Source organism: Mesitornis unicolor, unplaced genomic scaffold, assembly GCF_000695765.1.
Source record: "Mesitornis unicolor isolate BGI_N332 unplaced genomic scaffold, ASM69576v1 scaffold50868, whole genome shotgun sequence".
NCBI classification, from domain to species: domain Eukaryota; kingdom Metazoa; phylum Chordata; class Aves; order Mesitornithiformes; family Mesitornithidae; genus Mesitornis; species Mesitornis unicolor.
Window position 1 is genome coordinate 1,995 of NW_010204862.1, and position 13,407 is coordinate 15,401.

General features: G+C 42.2%; 1 pseudogene; it reads right to left on the reverse strand.

Annotated features, from left to right (window-relative positions):
- The window catches only part of LOC104545921, a 5,663-nt pseudogene extending 1,913 nt beyond the window's left edge, over window positions 1–3,750 (reverse strand).
- Window positions 3,751–13,407: the final 9,657 nt, after the last annotated feature.

A 13,407-nucleotide genomic window follows, 5' to 3' on the forward strand; every position in this document is an offset into this window, starting at 1 on the left:
ATTTACTTTGTGTGTGGCAGAGCCGAAGCATTTGATGAAAAAGTAACAGTAACATCTGTGTTTAATAGAATTTTAAGTAACGTATTGAAGCCTGGCTTTAAAAAAAAGTCCTAAACTATTTAAAAACTCCCCCAAAAACCCATGCTGAGCCTGCAAACACCAACAAAGAGGTGAAGGCTTTTCCTCTGGTGTCTCATCTATGGTAGCAGACCCTGGGAGGGAGGCACATGGCTTCCTCCGCCCTCTGTCTGCTTGTCCCCGCACTCCTGGTGTGGAGAGCACCGGGGATGCTCCTGCAGAACAGGAACAGAGGAATGGGTGGGCAGGCAGCGACAGAGGGGAAAGGACCTTTCCACCCAGCAACCAGGATGCACTTCAGCTTAAATTTTTGCTGAAAATAATAATTAAAAAAAAAATCCTTGTCCTTGGCCTAGGGCTCGCTTCAAAAAGAGCTGCTGACTGAGTCAAAAACTGGATTTTTGGGAAGGCTTTCCTGCTTCCCTTTTTGCAGCCAGCCAAAAATATTTACGTAAATATCTCTTATTTAGGATTTAATCTGTGGCATTAACATTCCTCGCAGTGGGCTCGATGCAGCACCACAGAGGAATGAACTCTGGGCAGCGACTGAGGGAAAGAACTGGAAATAAACACCGCACAATAATCCGGTTTATTCTGAGAATTAATTTCCCACCTCCCGGCTCTGTCGTTATTAACGACCCCTTTGTTGGGCCGTTAGGTAACTTCCTCTGCCACAAGGGAGCTGTCGGAGGTTTAAGAGCTCCCGCGGTTGCCCTGTTTCGGCGGGGTGTGAGCTGCCCCAGAAGCCGCCAAGGGGAGCTTTGCCACGGAGGGAAGTCAGCATTAAGGCCCCTTGCAAAGGCTTTTCCATCCTCCCAGCCACACATTTGGTGTTGGCTGTGCCACTTCGCAAGGAGGAGGAGTGCCTCCAGGCTTAATGTTCGCCACAGTGTCCTCCCGCGGCTTGAGGTGCCAGGGCTGACCCCTCTGCCCCTTCCTCTGCACCCTGTTTGCATACCCATCTTGCTCCTGATGCTACTTTTCCTAAAGGGTAGAACCAAAATGCCTCATATAAGTGACTCAAGGCAGCTGCATGAACCAGCTGTGAACCAGCACAGCTCTGCTCACCTCCCTGCTCATTTTCAACCAGCCTTGCTGCCTACAGTGCAAACTGCCTTCAAAAAATCAGTCCCCCAGGCCAGACCCCTGCAATCAGCACGGCAGTCAGAGCGTGCCCTGGGTCCAGCACCCTTGTAGGATGCTCAGCATCCCCCTTGCTGCCCAGGGGCTTCCTCACTCAGGGCTGAGCACTGCTGAGCACCCTCCCTGCTGTAAACCCACCCTAGCATCACTTCAGCCCTGCCCAGCCTGCTCACAGACAGGCCCAATGCACCTATGAAGTCTGAACCCCCTCTGCACTGTTCAGACCAAGCTCTGCAGAGGAGAGTAAGGAGGAGGAAGGCAATTTGCTGATGAGCAGAAAGGCAGGAGGTTGTAAAGCCTGAAAATATCCTGTTTATGAGTATCATCAGCGATAAGGGTGCTATTGCTCTGTGGGGCAGGACAGGGACTGGCTCTGTTTTTATGCAAGGAAGATGCCAAACAAGCAGTTGCTGGCATCCCCTCCTTGAGCCCAGTGCCTGCCATATCCAGCTTTTAAGTTCCTGAAACAATGTTTTGTCTGCATGTGTTTTGCAGACCTCTGGAAAGCCACCAAATACTTTTTAAGAGGGCAGTGAAAAACAATTAAGAAAAGCAAAGTTTGCTGTCAGTAGTTCTAGTTTTGTAGTAAGAGATAGTTGCTTCTCCTGTAGAAAACTCAACCAGGAAGGATAAGAACAGTGGAGAAACTATTCTTACAAAAACATGTTTTTCAGAAAATACTTGTGTGTTTAATCTTTTTTTCTGGTTAATCGAGTGTTTCAGTTTTGGTTACATTTCAGACAACTTTCACCATGTACTACGCTACCGATGACTGATAAAAGACGATAAACCATGCAAAGCCTTCCCGTGTCTGAGTTCTGCTGTCCTTCAGGATGTCTGCCAAGACAGGCTGCTGGTGAGCTAATCCCATGCAGTTTAGTTGTGTGCAGAAACACCTGCATTTTCAGCTTTGTGCTAGAGTTCAGTGTCAGACACGAAACCTTTACCCTCAAAAGCAACTGTGTAGAAAAATACACCCAAACTCGCAGCATGTCCATCACTTCTGCTATCTGAAACGTCTAAGAAAGCTTCAGTCACTGCAGCATCTCGCTTGCACTGTAACTTCACTCACTGCTATATCTGGATTTTTCTGACCCAATCCCACAGAGCAGGTCTGATGCCATCCCAGAGCTGATCTGGTTTTTAAACAAACAGCATGAACTGACTCCTACCACCACACGTGCATTTAAAAATAAGCCACAAGGCTTCAAACCAAGCACAAAGCAAGCAAAAAGCACTCAAACATCTCAGTGTACTTCTTGCTGAAAGGGAGAAAAGCTGGGAGCAGACCAGAAGTAAATGTCAGATGCTCATCGTGTCACTTAACGCACGACTGAGATGGGTCCAACACTACAACAGATGCAGTGTGAGAAGCAGTATAAAACTGAGGTGTCTTACAAAGAGAGGATCTTTATAAGAATGCTTCAAAATATGGCCATTAACCAGTGGAAGCTGTATACTAGAAGAGATTATTAGTGTAAATTTTTAATCTAATTAACTGACTTCTGATTTCTAAGGAAGAATATCTATGGCTGGTAGGATAGAGACATCTTTCTCCAGTTTGGACCAAGGAGAAGGATAAAATTACAAAAGAGCTCCTTTTTTTGGAGCCCAAACTGATTCATTCCCTCCTCTCAAAGCTTCCCGGGAGGCTTTAGCCGTGGAACTGCTATTGATGAAGGAGTTTCAGCTGACTTCGAGGCAGAGTTGCAGCCAAGTTATCAGCTCCCAAAATAAGAATTTTTGTATAAAAGACAACACATTAATGACAGCAACTTGAAATGATACAGCTGATCCTTAAAAACCAGCAGAAGCATTTCTCTTTCTCAGTATGTTCCAAATGAACTGACAAGGAACTGAACAAGTCTCTGATGCCTGCAGAGTGGTTCAATGGGACAAGAAAGTAATAAATTAATACCTTGTGTACCAATATCTCTCACCACCTCCATCCTTTTTACAAAACATGGGCCTTCCCAGTGTTACACTGCACATCTACAAAACAAGAAGTGCCACTGTACTATGGCAGCTGTCAGGTGAAGATTCTTCTTATGCTGAAGAATATGCAAAATAAAGCAGCAATAGAAGAGATTGCACGCCAACAAAAAAGCCTGACCTCCTGCTCTGCCCTGGACCCTGCTGGGTGGACAGGGCGTTATGGACCATGTACTTTTGGATTTAAAGCTTGCCACACTCCTCCTTGAAGGAAGCAAGAAACATAAACCACACTTACCTCCTCCGTACATCTGACACAGGTATGGAAACCTCCACACATTTCCCAGCCCCACCGCATAGGATATGCAGGCAAAAACAAACTGCAGGGGGTTGTCCCATAGCGGCCGGGATTTCTCCATTGCCTCTTTGCAGGCAAAGGTTTCCACAGAGCCTTCCTGCCTTCACTCCCTCAGGTGCTCTGCCAGCCCTGCCTCAGACTCCACGCCAGCCCGGCTCGGAAGGGAGGGAAAGGCGGAGGAGCTATGCTTGCCAATTCCTATCAAGCTTTTTAATTACTAATCTTATTAACAGGCACATACTGAAGTAGGAATGCTGGTAAATAGATTATAGACACACACAGAACTATAAAATTGGTACTTTGGGTGAATAGCTGCTTGGGTTTTGACTGGCATTTCTGGGAAGGATGTGAGCCCAGGGATTTTTATAGGCTCACATGCCAACTTGACACAGGGAGGAAATAACACTGGGGTTGCAGCTTGGTTTTGGAAATGGGAAACTCCTTTCCCACAGGACTCTCTTCCCGGGGAGTGGCATTTCTGCCATTTCACCAGCTTCAATTTGACAGCACAGGGAAGGGGTTCCCACACCATCAGGACTGGGCTTAGCAGCTGTCAGAGCTAGCTTTTGTTTCCAGAGTCCCCTGTCCTAAACGGGTCCTTGGGCATACCATCACTTGCACCCTGGTGCTCACCCCAACCAGCTCAGCACACTCCCCAGTTTTCAGGCCTTGAAACAGTTCCTATCAGCCACACAGGTCCCTAGCCTGCTGCAGGCTTGAGTACAACACTTGGATTTGACTATCTGGGAATACTACCCTCCTTCCACACACTTCTGTGTGTGTGTGTGACCGCAAAATAGCCCAGTCTATTTTCACTTACCTTCATGGTCAAACCCCGCTGCTGCAGATATACCTTTCTGAGGGGTTGCTGTTTTAAAATACTTGTAAGCAGCAGGGACCAAATATATACAAAGGCCACTGGGAAAAGGTGTCTGTGGCCCATTGTGGAGGCAGAAGGACCTAGGAGGCCCTCGGGCTGTTTGAACACACACTAAGATGCCAGGTCTGAACGTGAACCCTGTGTGCTTGGACCCCTGCGAAGGTACACTTTGAGCTCAATCACTTCAGACAGGTCTCCAGTGAAGGAGGCTACCAGCAGTGTCTGCAGCAATAAAAAGGGGCTCAACAAGCCTAAGGACTCAGCTTCCTTCCTCTGTCTGAATGTTTGGGGTTTTATTCAGGCCAGGACCTGCACCTTTCAGGTCCATTTTACAAATAAGACTTGCTCAGCTGCTGTCAGTCTCACTCCTCCAGCGCCAGCACCTTGCTCCCTGCCAGCACTGTGCGTGCAGCACCAGGCACTGGCAGAATCAAGGCATCCAGCTGGGGGTACGGGCAAGGACCCCAGCCATGGGGCCTTTGGATGTGAGCCCAGACTGCAGAGGATGTTGTACAGCATTGAGACTGGCAGAACCACTCTGGTGGACTTGCTGACCGGCCACATACTCTATATATATATATGTATGTATGTATACATATATGTATAGCAGCAAAGTCACAAAGTGGGATGCCACTTTTTTTGCATGAGGTTTACTAGAGCGCTACTAGAAATGGAGGTTGTCACTGAAAAACATCAGCGTTTGGCAAACCCTCCCAGAGTAGAGCTTTGAGGGAGCTCATGGCTTTTCTGCAACATCCTCACAGATCTTGAATTGCTGGCAGAATTGTAACATGCCAGCTAACCCTGGAAATACGTCTCATGAGTAACCCTGTATTCTGCTGGAAAGAAAAATCCAAGGTAATTTTAGATCCATAAGCTATTAAACTGAGGGACACACAGAGAAGCTACAGGTATGGTAGCTGTCCCACATCACACTTTTGCAAACTATTAAAAAGTTAGATGTCTGTCACTGCCTGTGGGATTTATTAGAAATGATGCTTATAAGTAACTCACAGCATTTAATAACTCACAGGCAGGACAGCCTTAAAAATAGCACATCACTAGCACTTGGGATGCTTCTGTGTGAATAGATTACTGCTACTGATGAGCATAATCAAGTTAAACATTGCCTTGGCTCTGTGCCTCCTTCCCATTGCATTTCAAACTAGCTTACTAATGGGCTGGGGACACTGTGCAGGCAGAGAGGTGTGGTGTCCTCAACTTGGGTCAGGTCAGATCAGGAAGTTCAGATGCAATGAAATGTATCCTTGCCTCTCTTACAAATGTCAGTCTCATAAGAAGCTCCGATGACAAACTACGATGAGTTTTTAAGGGCAGTCATGCACGTACATAGGCATCCAGCAAAGGGCCTGTCATCCAGGGGCTCCTGGAGAGACAGGCTTTAAATATACTTGAAGGTATTTAAACAGCTAACGCTTGGGAATTCTTCCTGTGGAACACACCTCAGATAATGAATATGCTATTTCTGATGCTTTTCAAGATTTTTTCTCTTTTGAGCTTCCTTCCTTCGGGTTGGGTGAGGATTTGGGCTATATCTGCAGGGACAAAGATGAGACTCTAATAGACACATGCAAGAACTTTTGATCATTTCATTGGTCATGTTAAAGGAGAACAAAGAATTTTTTTCCCCCCAATACCTAACAAAAGTGAGAGTGTTGGGTCTGAGGGAGTGGGTGAGAAAGGGTAGGCGTTCAACCCCACAACAGGGCAGGGACTGATGGGACAGCATGAAAACTGTTCTGTGTAAACCTAATCAGAAGCTGGTAAACAAAGCAGAGAATCCCATTTCTCACTGAAGCAAAACTAAGCAGGTACTTAGGTGAAGGTGCGGACCGAAAACCCTGGGCTTGCTTCTTGTGATGCCAGAACAGAAAGAAGCCAAGTGCTTCTCCCAGCTACTTAAAACACAAACAAAAAGGGAGTCCGGGGCCCCGGCAGCAGGTTGGGGACTATGAGTCCAAGGGTGGGAGAAAAGCTTAACAGATCTATCGCCAGAAGAGACAGGAATAATAAGCAGCAGTGGAAGAGCCTGGTATAGACAACTCCTAGATAATTCCACCAGGTAACCTGGACTTTATCATACTACACCCAACACGTAGGACTATAGCCCCTAGATTTAAAAATAAACTGTCTGGGCTTTCCCTGATGAATCAGATATGTGGGACAAGGACACACTGTCATCAGGGGCCAGCTCTGGTGTTTAGTATCTGTTCTACCTGAAAGCACTCCCTTCCAAATGGGTATGCGCTGGCTGTTAGCATACTAAAGGATTATCAAAAGGAAGTGATGGAAGAGTCTCTACAGCCTCTGCAAAAGTTTAGTGATGCTATCAAGGGAAGCAGATACACAGCCACAAAAGTAGCAGCTCCCACATACAGTTTTTCTCTTTGGAGTCACTGTTCAGTTGCTACTCCAAGCTCCACATTTCCTTACTTTAGGAGAAAGACGCCAGCAGCATTTCCAGACCTTGGACAACTCAGTCTATGACATCTGTTGGGCAATTGCTCTATGCGTAATTGGAGATTGCAAGTTACTCTTCTAAGCAGTTATTAGGATTGCAATTATTCCTTCCAGCTCATAACTATTACTTGCTGCTGTTCCAAATTGTAGATTATGCCCTCGAGGCCTGTACCCTGAAGTCACATTCAGCCTCTTAATCACCCTTAAAACTGTTTTTGCATTACCTCAGTCTCCCAAGAAAAGCAATCACAGAATCACAGAATCACAGAACGTTAGGGATTGGAAGGGACCTCAAAAGATCATCTAGTCCAATCCCCCTGCCGGAGCAGGAACACCTAGATGAGGTTGCACAGGAAGGCGTCCAGGCGGGTTCTGAATGTCTCCGGAGAAGGAGACTCCACAACCTCTCTGGGCAGCCTGTTCCAGTGCTCTGTCACCCTCACTGAGAAGAGCCCCTCTTTTTATATTCCTTGATTTCTTTAGCACCACTGCTCTATTAATCTTCTGAGTGGGGTTTTTTAGGATACTCCCTCCATGAAGGTGCACTCAATGCAGTTCTGATTCACAGAATTGCACTCAATTTGCCCAGACCTCAGAACCAGCCTGTGTAAAATAAGAGAGTCACAAACTGGCACCCCACTAAAATCAACCTGGCTTATTCAGTCAGTTCTTCTGCTTGTCTTCTGCCCGACCATGCTTTCTCTCTGTCAAAGCTTGCCTGTAGTTTGGGGAGGTCTTCGGGCAGCTCTCTCATTCACCAGCAGCTGTCAGTCGTGAGCTGCCCTGTCGGAGTCCTGCACCAATCACTCAGTATCACTACTTACAATGGGCGCTCCAAGACACTACATTAACAGGTTCTCAAAAGTAAGTTAAAAAATTAATTGATGAAACAGAATGACATGCATCTACCTCCCTTTATTTGGAGGGTATTGTAAATACATTTACAATAATATTTATGATAAAAATTCTTACCTGCTCACATACAAACTTACCTTCAAATTACATTAAATTGCTTTTTAATGTGTTTTAAAAGGCCTGGCCTCCTGGAACGGCTCAAACTGTTTGAGCTTGATCCATGACCTGACAGCCCAAGATGATTCACATTTGTTTCCTGAGGCAGTAAAGAACCATTTGACTGTGGTCTGACAGCATTTTGTATCACACAGAACCCAAGAGCAGTGCTTGATAATGCTGGGAGGAGGACAAACTGAGGAATTTTCAGAACATTTTAGCTGGATTGAAATTTAAGTACCTGGCAGATGACTGTCAGTTTTCCAGAAGCAAGGTATGTGGGAATATGTCCAAACTTCAGCTGGCCTTACATCAGTAAAAAGGAGCACTTGCAGTTTAAGTGTTATGTATTAGTATTCATCTTAGGACTTTTTTTTTTTTAAAGGCTATTGTACACAAAAGAAAAACAGATTAAGGAGTACCTTATGAACAGCTAGGGAACTTCAGGTAATATACTGTCTCATTAAGAAGGTAGCATGCAGCACTGCTGGCTCATTTATTAATGGCCCACTGCTGAATACAAGTCACAGCTACAGCACAGGGGTGCTTGTTAGCTGTCACAGTCAATACTAGTGAAGCTGAGCTGCCTAGATTTCATTCCTGTAGAAAATATGCTTCAGTTTGCAAGCAAAAAACCGGCCCAGCTTGAAAGAGATTTGATTCCTGCAGATCAGCCAGTTACAGAGAAATTTTCTTTTTAAACATTCCTTTCAGGCATAACTGGGGAATTAACAGCTAAAGTGGAAAAAAATGGATGATGTCTATTTGAGCAGTATAATGAACTTCGGAAAAACAAAGGCTGGTAAAAGCAGAATTAGAATTTACACTTAAGGGAAAGCGAAGTTTTAGAAACATCAGACACAACCAGGAGAGGTTCAGATGTCCTCTCCATCTTAAAATACTGTACCTATCTCAACAAAAAAGAGAAACTCTACTGTATAATGCTCCAGGTCTTTGACAGGTAGACCATCTTTGACAGATGATGTATCTTTCCTTAAGAGCTTCACACAAAGCCTTTACCTTGGCCATTGTGCAACATGAAGCAATGCCAGGATCACACTGACCCTGTACTCACTAAACTGGCAATCTGCAAGGCAGGTGTTCAGAGTCAGTGTCTCAGTTTTGCGCTGCACAGTTCTCTGCAAGTTTTGCCTTACTCACCTGAAGATATAACAAGGTCTGTAACCACACTTGCCTACAGCCAACTTATTACACGGAGACCTATCCATATTCTGAAGTTGAGAGTGTGCTTTCTTGCTGAAATGGTTTCTACGGAGATAATAAAGGCCTATTACAGAGACAGTATTTTAGCTAAATCAACAGCCAAGGATTAATCAGAAAAAACAGCAGAAGTCATAGGATTCTTTGCCTTTCTTCACCCTTTACCTGCCATTTTAGAAACAGTAACACATCAAAATGAGTTTCATTACAAAGAAAAACACGATATTCATTCAGATAAGTACTCCTGCTGGTGTCAACGTAATTGCTCTGAGCAAACAGAGGCCAGAAAGCTCTTTGGTACATCCCTATTAAGAACTTAACATTTTAGTGACTGTGAAAGGAGCAAAATAATACCTTTTATTAATTTATCTGACACAGTATGAGGAGTACATCACTCCATAAAGCCCCACAATCTTGCTACAGCAATAATATCGTGCTACAGACACAGGACTTTATCCCAAACCAATTTTGCTTAACCAGTGGGGGGAAAAAGGACAACAAAAGAACTTCTAGAGTGCAGATTTGACTGGGGCATCACTGCTTGAGCAATTTTAACACCTTTCCCCTTTTGAGAAAGAATGAGGAAAAATGATCCATTTCAGTTCAAGCAGCTCCTGAGACCAGCCCTGTCAATTGCCAGATTCTCTAACATACAAACAGCCCCCCCCACCTTTTCTCAGCCCTGCCACTGATACACTTCTTTACAGCTGTTTGATGTGGTGTGGCCTTGGGCATGAATCTGTATTCGTGATCGCATTTCTGCCACTCCCTTCTACCGATATTAAGAGAGTTATGCAAAACATTCCTATATGAAAAAACACACACACACACACACACACACACACACACACACAAAAACCCAGCTCCTTAAAGATTGTTTTAAAACACAATGGTTTTATTTGGAGTAAAATACAACATACATATGAACAAGGACAGATGAACAAGTAGAATGCACTACTAAGAGACTTCCAGATAAACGGAAGGCAGAGGATTACAAGCAGAAGACTTGAGAGAAGTAAGCTGCCTTCTGGTGATGTTACAATAAGAAAGGAGATGAAAACATCTAAAATAACTTATTTCCCCAAGAAATTTGCTCCATCAGCAACTACTCTATGCTTTTCCAGATTATCATCTTAACATTAAGAATACTCCCAAAATCAGAATCTGTATTTTGATGCTCCAATTTGTTTCAAATAAATTCAAGTGGAAAAGTGTAACTCCAGTTAGTGATCTTATTTGAAAGGGTCTAGCACTTTCGCTATAAAGCGTATTTACTTCACTATCTAATGAACACTCTCTAGCAAAACGTTACTGACCACATTTTGCTGAGGTACGACATGTCCAGCGTGAAATAACATGATAGAATCAGCGTGTTTCTTTTTTTTCCATCCTACTTTTTACTTCTGCTGATGCAATTTTCACATGTAATGCCACTTCATGGCTACATTAACTATACAAAAGTAACAATGGGAGTTTCCATCTCAGAGACATCAGAAAACTCTCTTGCTTATTTTTTTTGTCTTTTTTCTTTTCCTAACAAAAATAAACTCCTTTCTTTGTAACGAATGGTCTCAGTTTTTCAGTAAGCTCCTGTTTGCTATTTCTCAAGGAATGCTGATGGTTAACAATTAAAACCATGACTACAGAAACTAATACCTATAAATTTTCATCGAGGTGTTCCTGCTCCAGCAGGAGGACTGGACTAGATGATCTTTTGAGGTCCCTTCCAATCCCTAACGTTCTGTGATTCTGTGATTTTAAGTTTATAAGGAACTACGGTAGAAGTTCCAGCATCTTATTAATATTAATAAAAAGTTATATTAGCACTAGAAGCAAAAAATATATGAATCAAACAAAAAAATTATTGAAAAATAATACCAGTCTATGTTTTCTTTCTATGGCAGTTTCTGATGGATCAGATGTACTTGGTGTTTTAGTCCTCTGACTCATACCTGAGGATTTAAAAAAAAAAATTAAAACAGAGAAGAAAATACCCAGGAGACATTCTGTCTCTAAAGATAATACAAAACTCAAGTAACAAATTATTCCGACCAGTAACACATTCCTGTCAAGGCTCACTGTATGACTCAGGGCACAAACAGATGTACACACTTTATAGACTATTTTCTCCTTTTAAAATTGGCCAGTTTACCAAACAGTTGAATGAAATTCTTTAAGGGAAAATTTATAGTCTGTGTTAGAGACAGCGTGACATTTATAAAAACAAAACAGGTGCAGAACAAGGATCCAGAACAAGGATCCTGTCTGGATAGACAGAACACCACCACTTACTTGGAAAGCTTTTTACGCAGATCCTTTATCTGTTCATTCTTCTTAGTAAGAATCTCTTTCATGTTGCGATAGGCAGCTGTTTGCTGAAATTTTTTCTCTAACTCCTACATAATTATAACACCAAGATATTATTTCCATATTATGAAAACCAGGCTAATATGATTTTTAAAAAAGATTACTTGCTTTTCCACCTCAAGTTTCAGAATAGTAGTTTCTCTAACTTATTCAAATTTAGTTGACATCAGGTAGTAGATTCAAAATATATTAGTGGGAGAGACAGAGAAACACAAACTGTTTTCTAATGAAATCAGGCTAAAATTCTTCGGAAGACTGGGAATACACTTTTCATTCAAAAATTTCTATGCAGACAAATGGGCAATTTTTAAGTATTCATCTAGTTATAATCATTCAATGAGTTGTGGTTTTGCTATTTTACATATAACATGTTTTTCCACTGAAATAACAAAAATACACTGGCACAAGTGTGACCCAGGAAACTCTGCATCATGTAGTGTATGCTTGTTAAGTTACTAACCAGTCAAAATGCAAGGCAGGATCTCATCTTTACATTACAATATAATGCTAACCTTTTCAGCTGTGGATAGCTGATCCTGAACCTTAAGCAAGTCATGTTTTGTTGTCACCAAGTTCTCTTCCAGAAATTTTTGGTTTGCAGTAGAGTCATTCAAAGTTTTCTCAAACTGGCATTTCAAAGCTGCCACTTTATTCTCCAGTTCAGTGATATCCTGGTTTGCATTCAGCTTCAAAAGAAGAAATATTTAAGATATGTCAAATGCAAGAGAATAAATATTTAACATGTCAAGTGCAAAATTACATATAAAGTGGACACATCTTAATTTTTAATAATTATGTTCACACTATTCCTGTAAAGCCTAAATTAGAAGTGCTTTAACTAAAAAAAAAAGTTAAAGCACTAAATAATTTATAACTTTCAAAAACTGTTAATGAATGCATTTTAAAGATGGCTGGAATGTCTTCTCTGCCAAGTTGAGATTTCAAGTTTTTGTACTTCACTTCTTTGGGAATTAGATGAAACCACAGGATGAAGCATATCACAAAAAGTTTTTTAGCACACAGAAATAGTAAATTATAGTTTACAATCTGAATGCCTATGCTAGAATGTATTTTTAAAGCAGGTAAAAAAATCGCAGGCATTTCAAAAGCTGTTAGTGTAATACAGGGTAGGAAAAGATGAAAGTGCTAAAGCTCCTTATCAGTCATGTACTGACATCGCACTGTTCTCAGATGCATTACAAAAAGAGCTTCAGCAGTTGCTTGTGAAGCAACTTTCCTGTTTTCTTATAAGGAGAAACAGCCCAAATTCTTCTGGCCATCAATTCTGGGTCACAAAACATTATATTAATGTAACTGTTCTATGGATTTCCATTTAGAAAAACCCAAACCATCTCAGGTTTGAAAGCTCAGCTTCAAACTCTCAGAACTATGATGACTCAGGATGAGACTGAACCAGCAGTCAAAAAAGAACAAAAATGGGAAAAAAGGGCAGGGCTTTCTTAGATTTAATGTGGAAGGTAAGATTTCAGCATAGAAAGCCACTTGATAATAGTACCCATACAGAAGAAAAACTTAGCCTGCATTTTGAGACAGAGTCCAAGGTTGCAATGCTGAAAAGCACTCTATTGTATAGTGTTTTTGATCAGAAATGACAGTCATCATTTTTCTAAACTGTGACGCAAGTCAATTATGTAAAAATTCTAAATCCCCAAGTTAAAGTGATCCAACAGAACAGTTACTCCCAAACCATGGTCCACACTTGGTGCGTGGAACCATATTAAGCTATTAAAAAAATAAAATAAAAATAAAGGAAAACCAAGAAAAAAAAAGAGCGTTGATCCCTTAAGAACTATTGTGGTTTAGCAGCCATTTGTTTGTCTATAAAGCTTGAAAACTACTGCTTTAATGAGCAACTGGGTTCATATGATTTTATTGACACCCATTCTCTAAAAATATGAAGTGAAACCAGATGAAA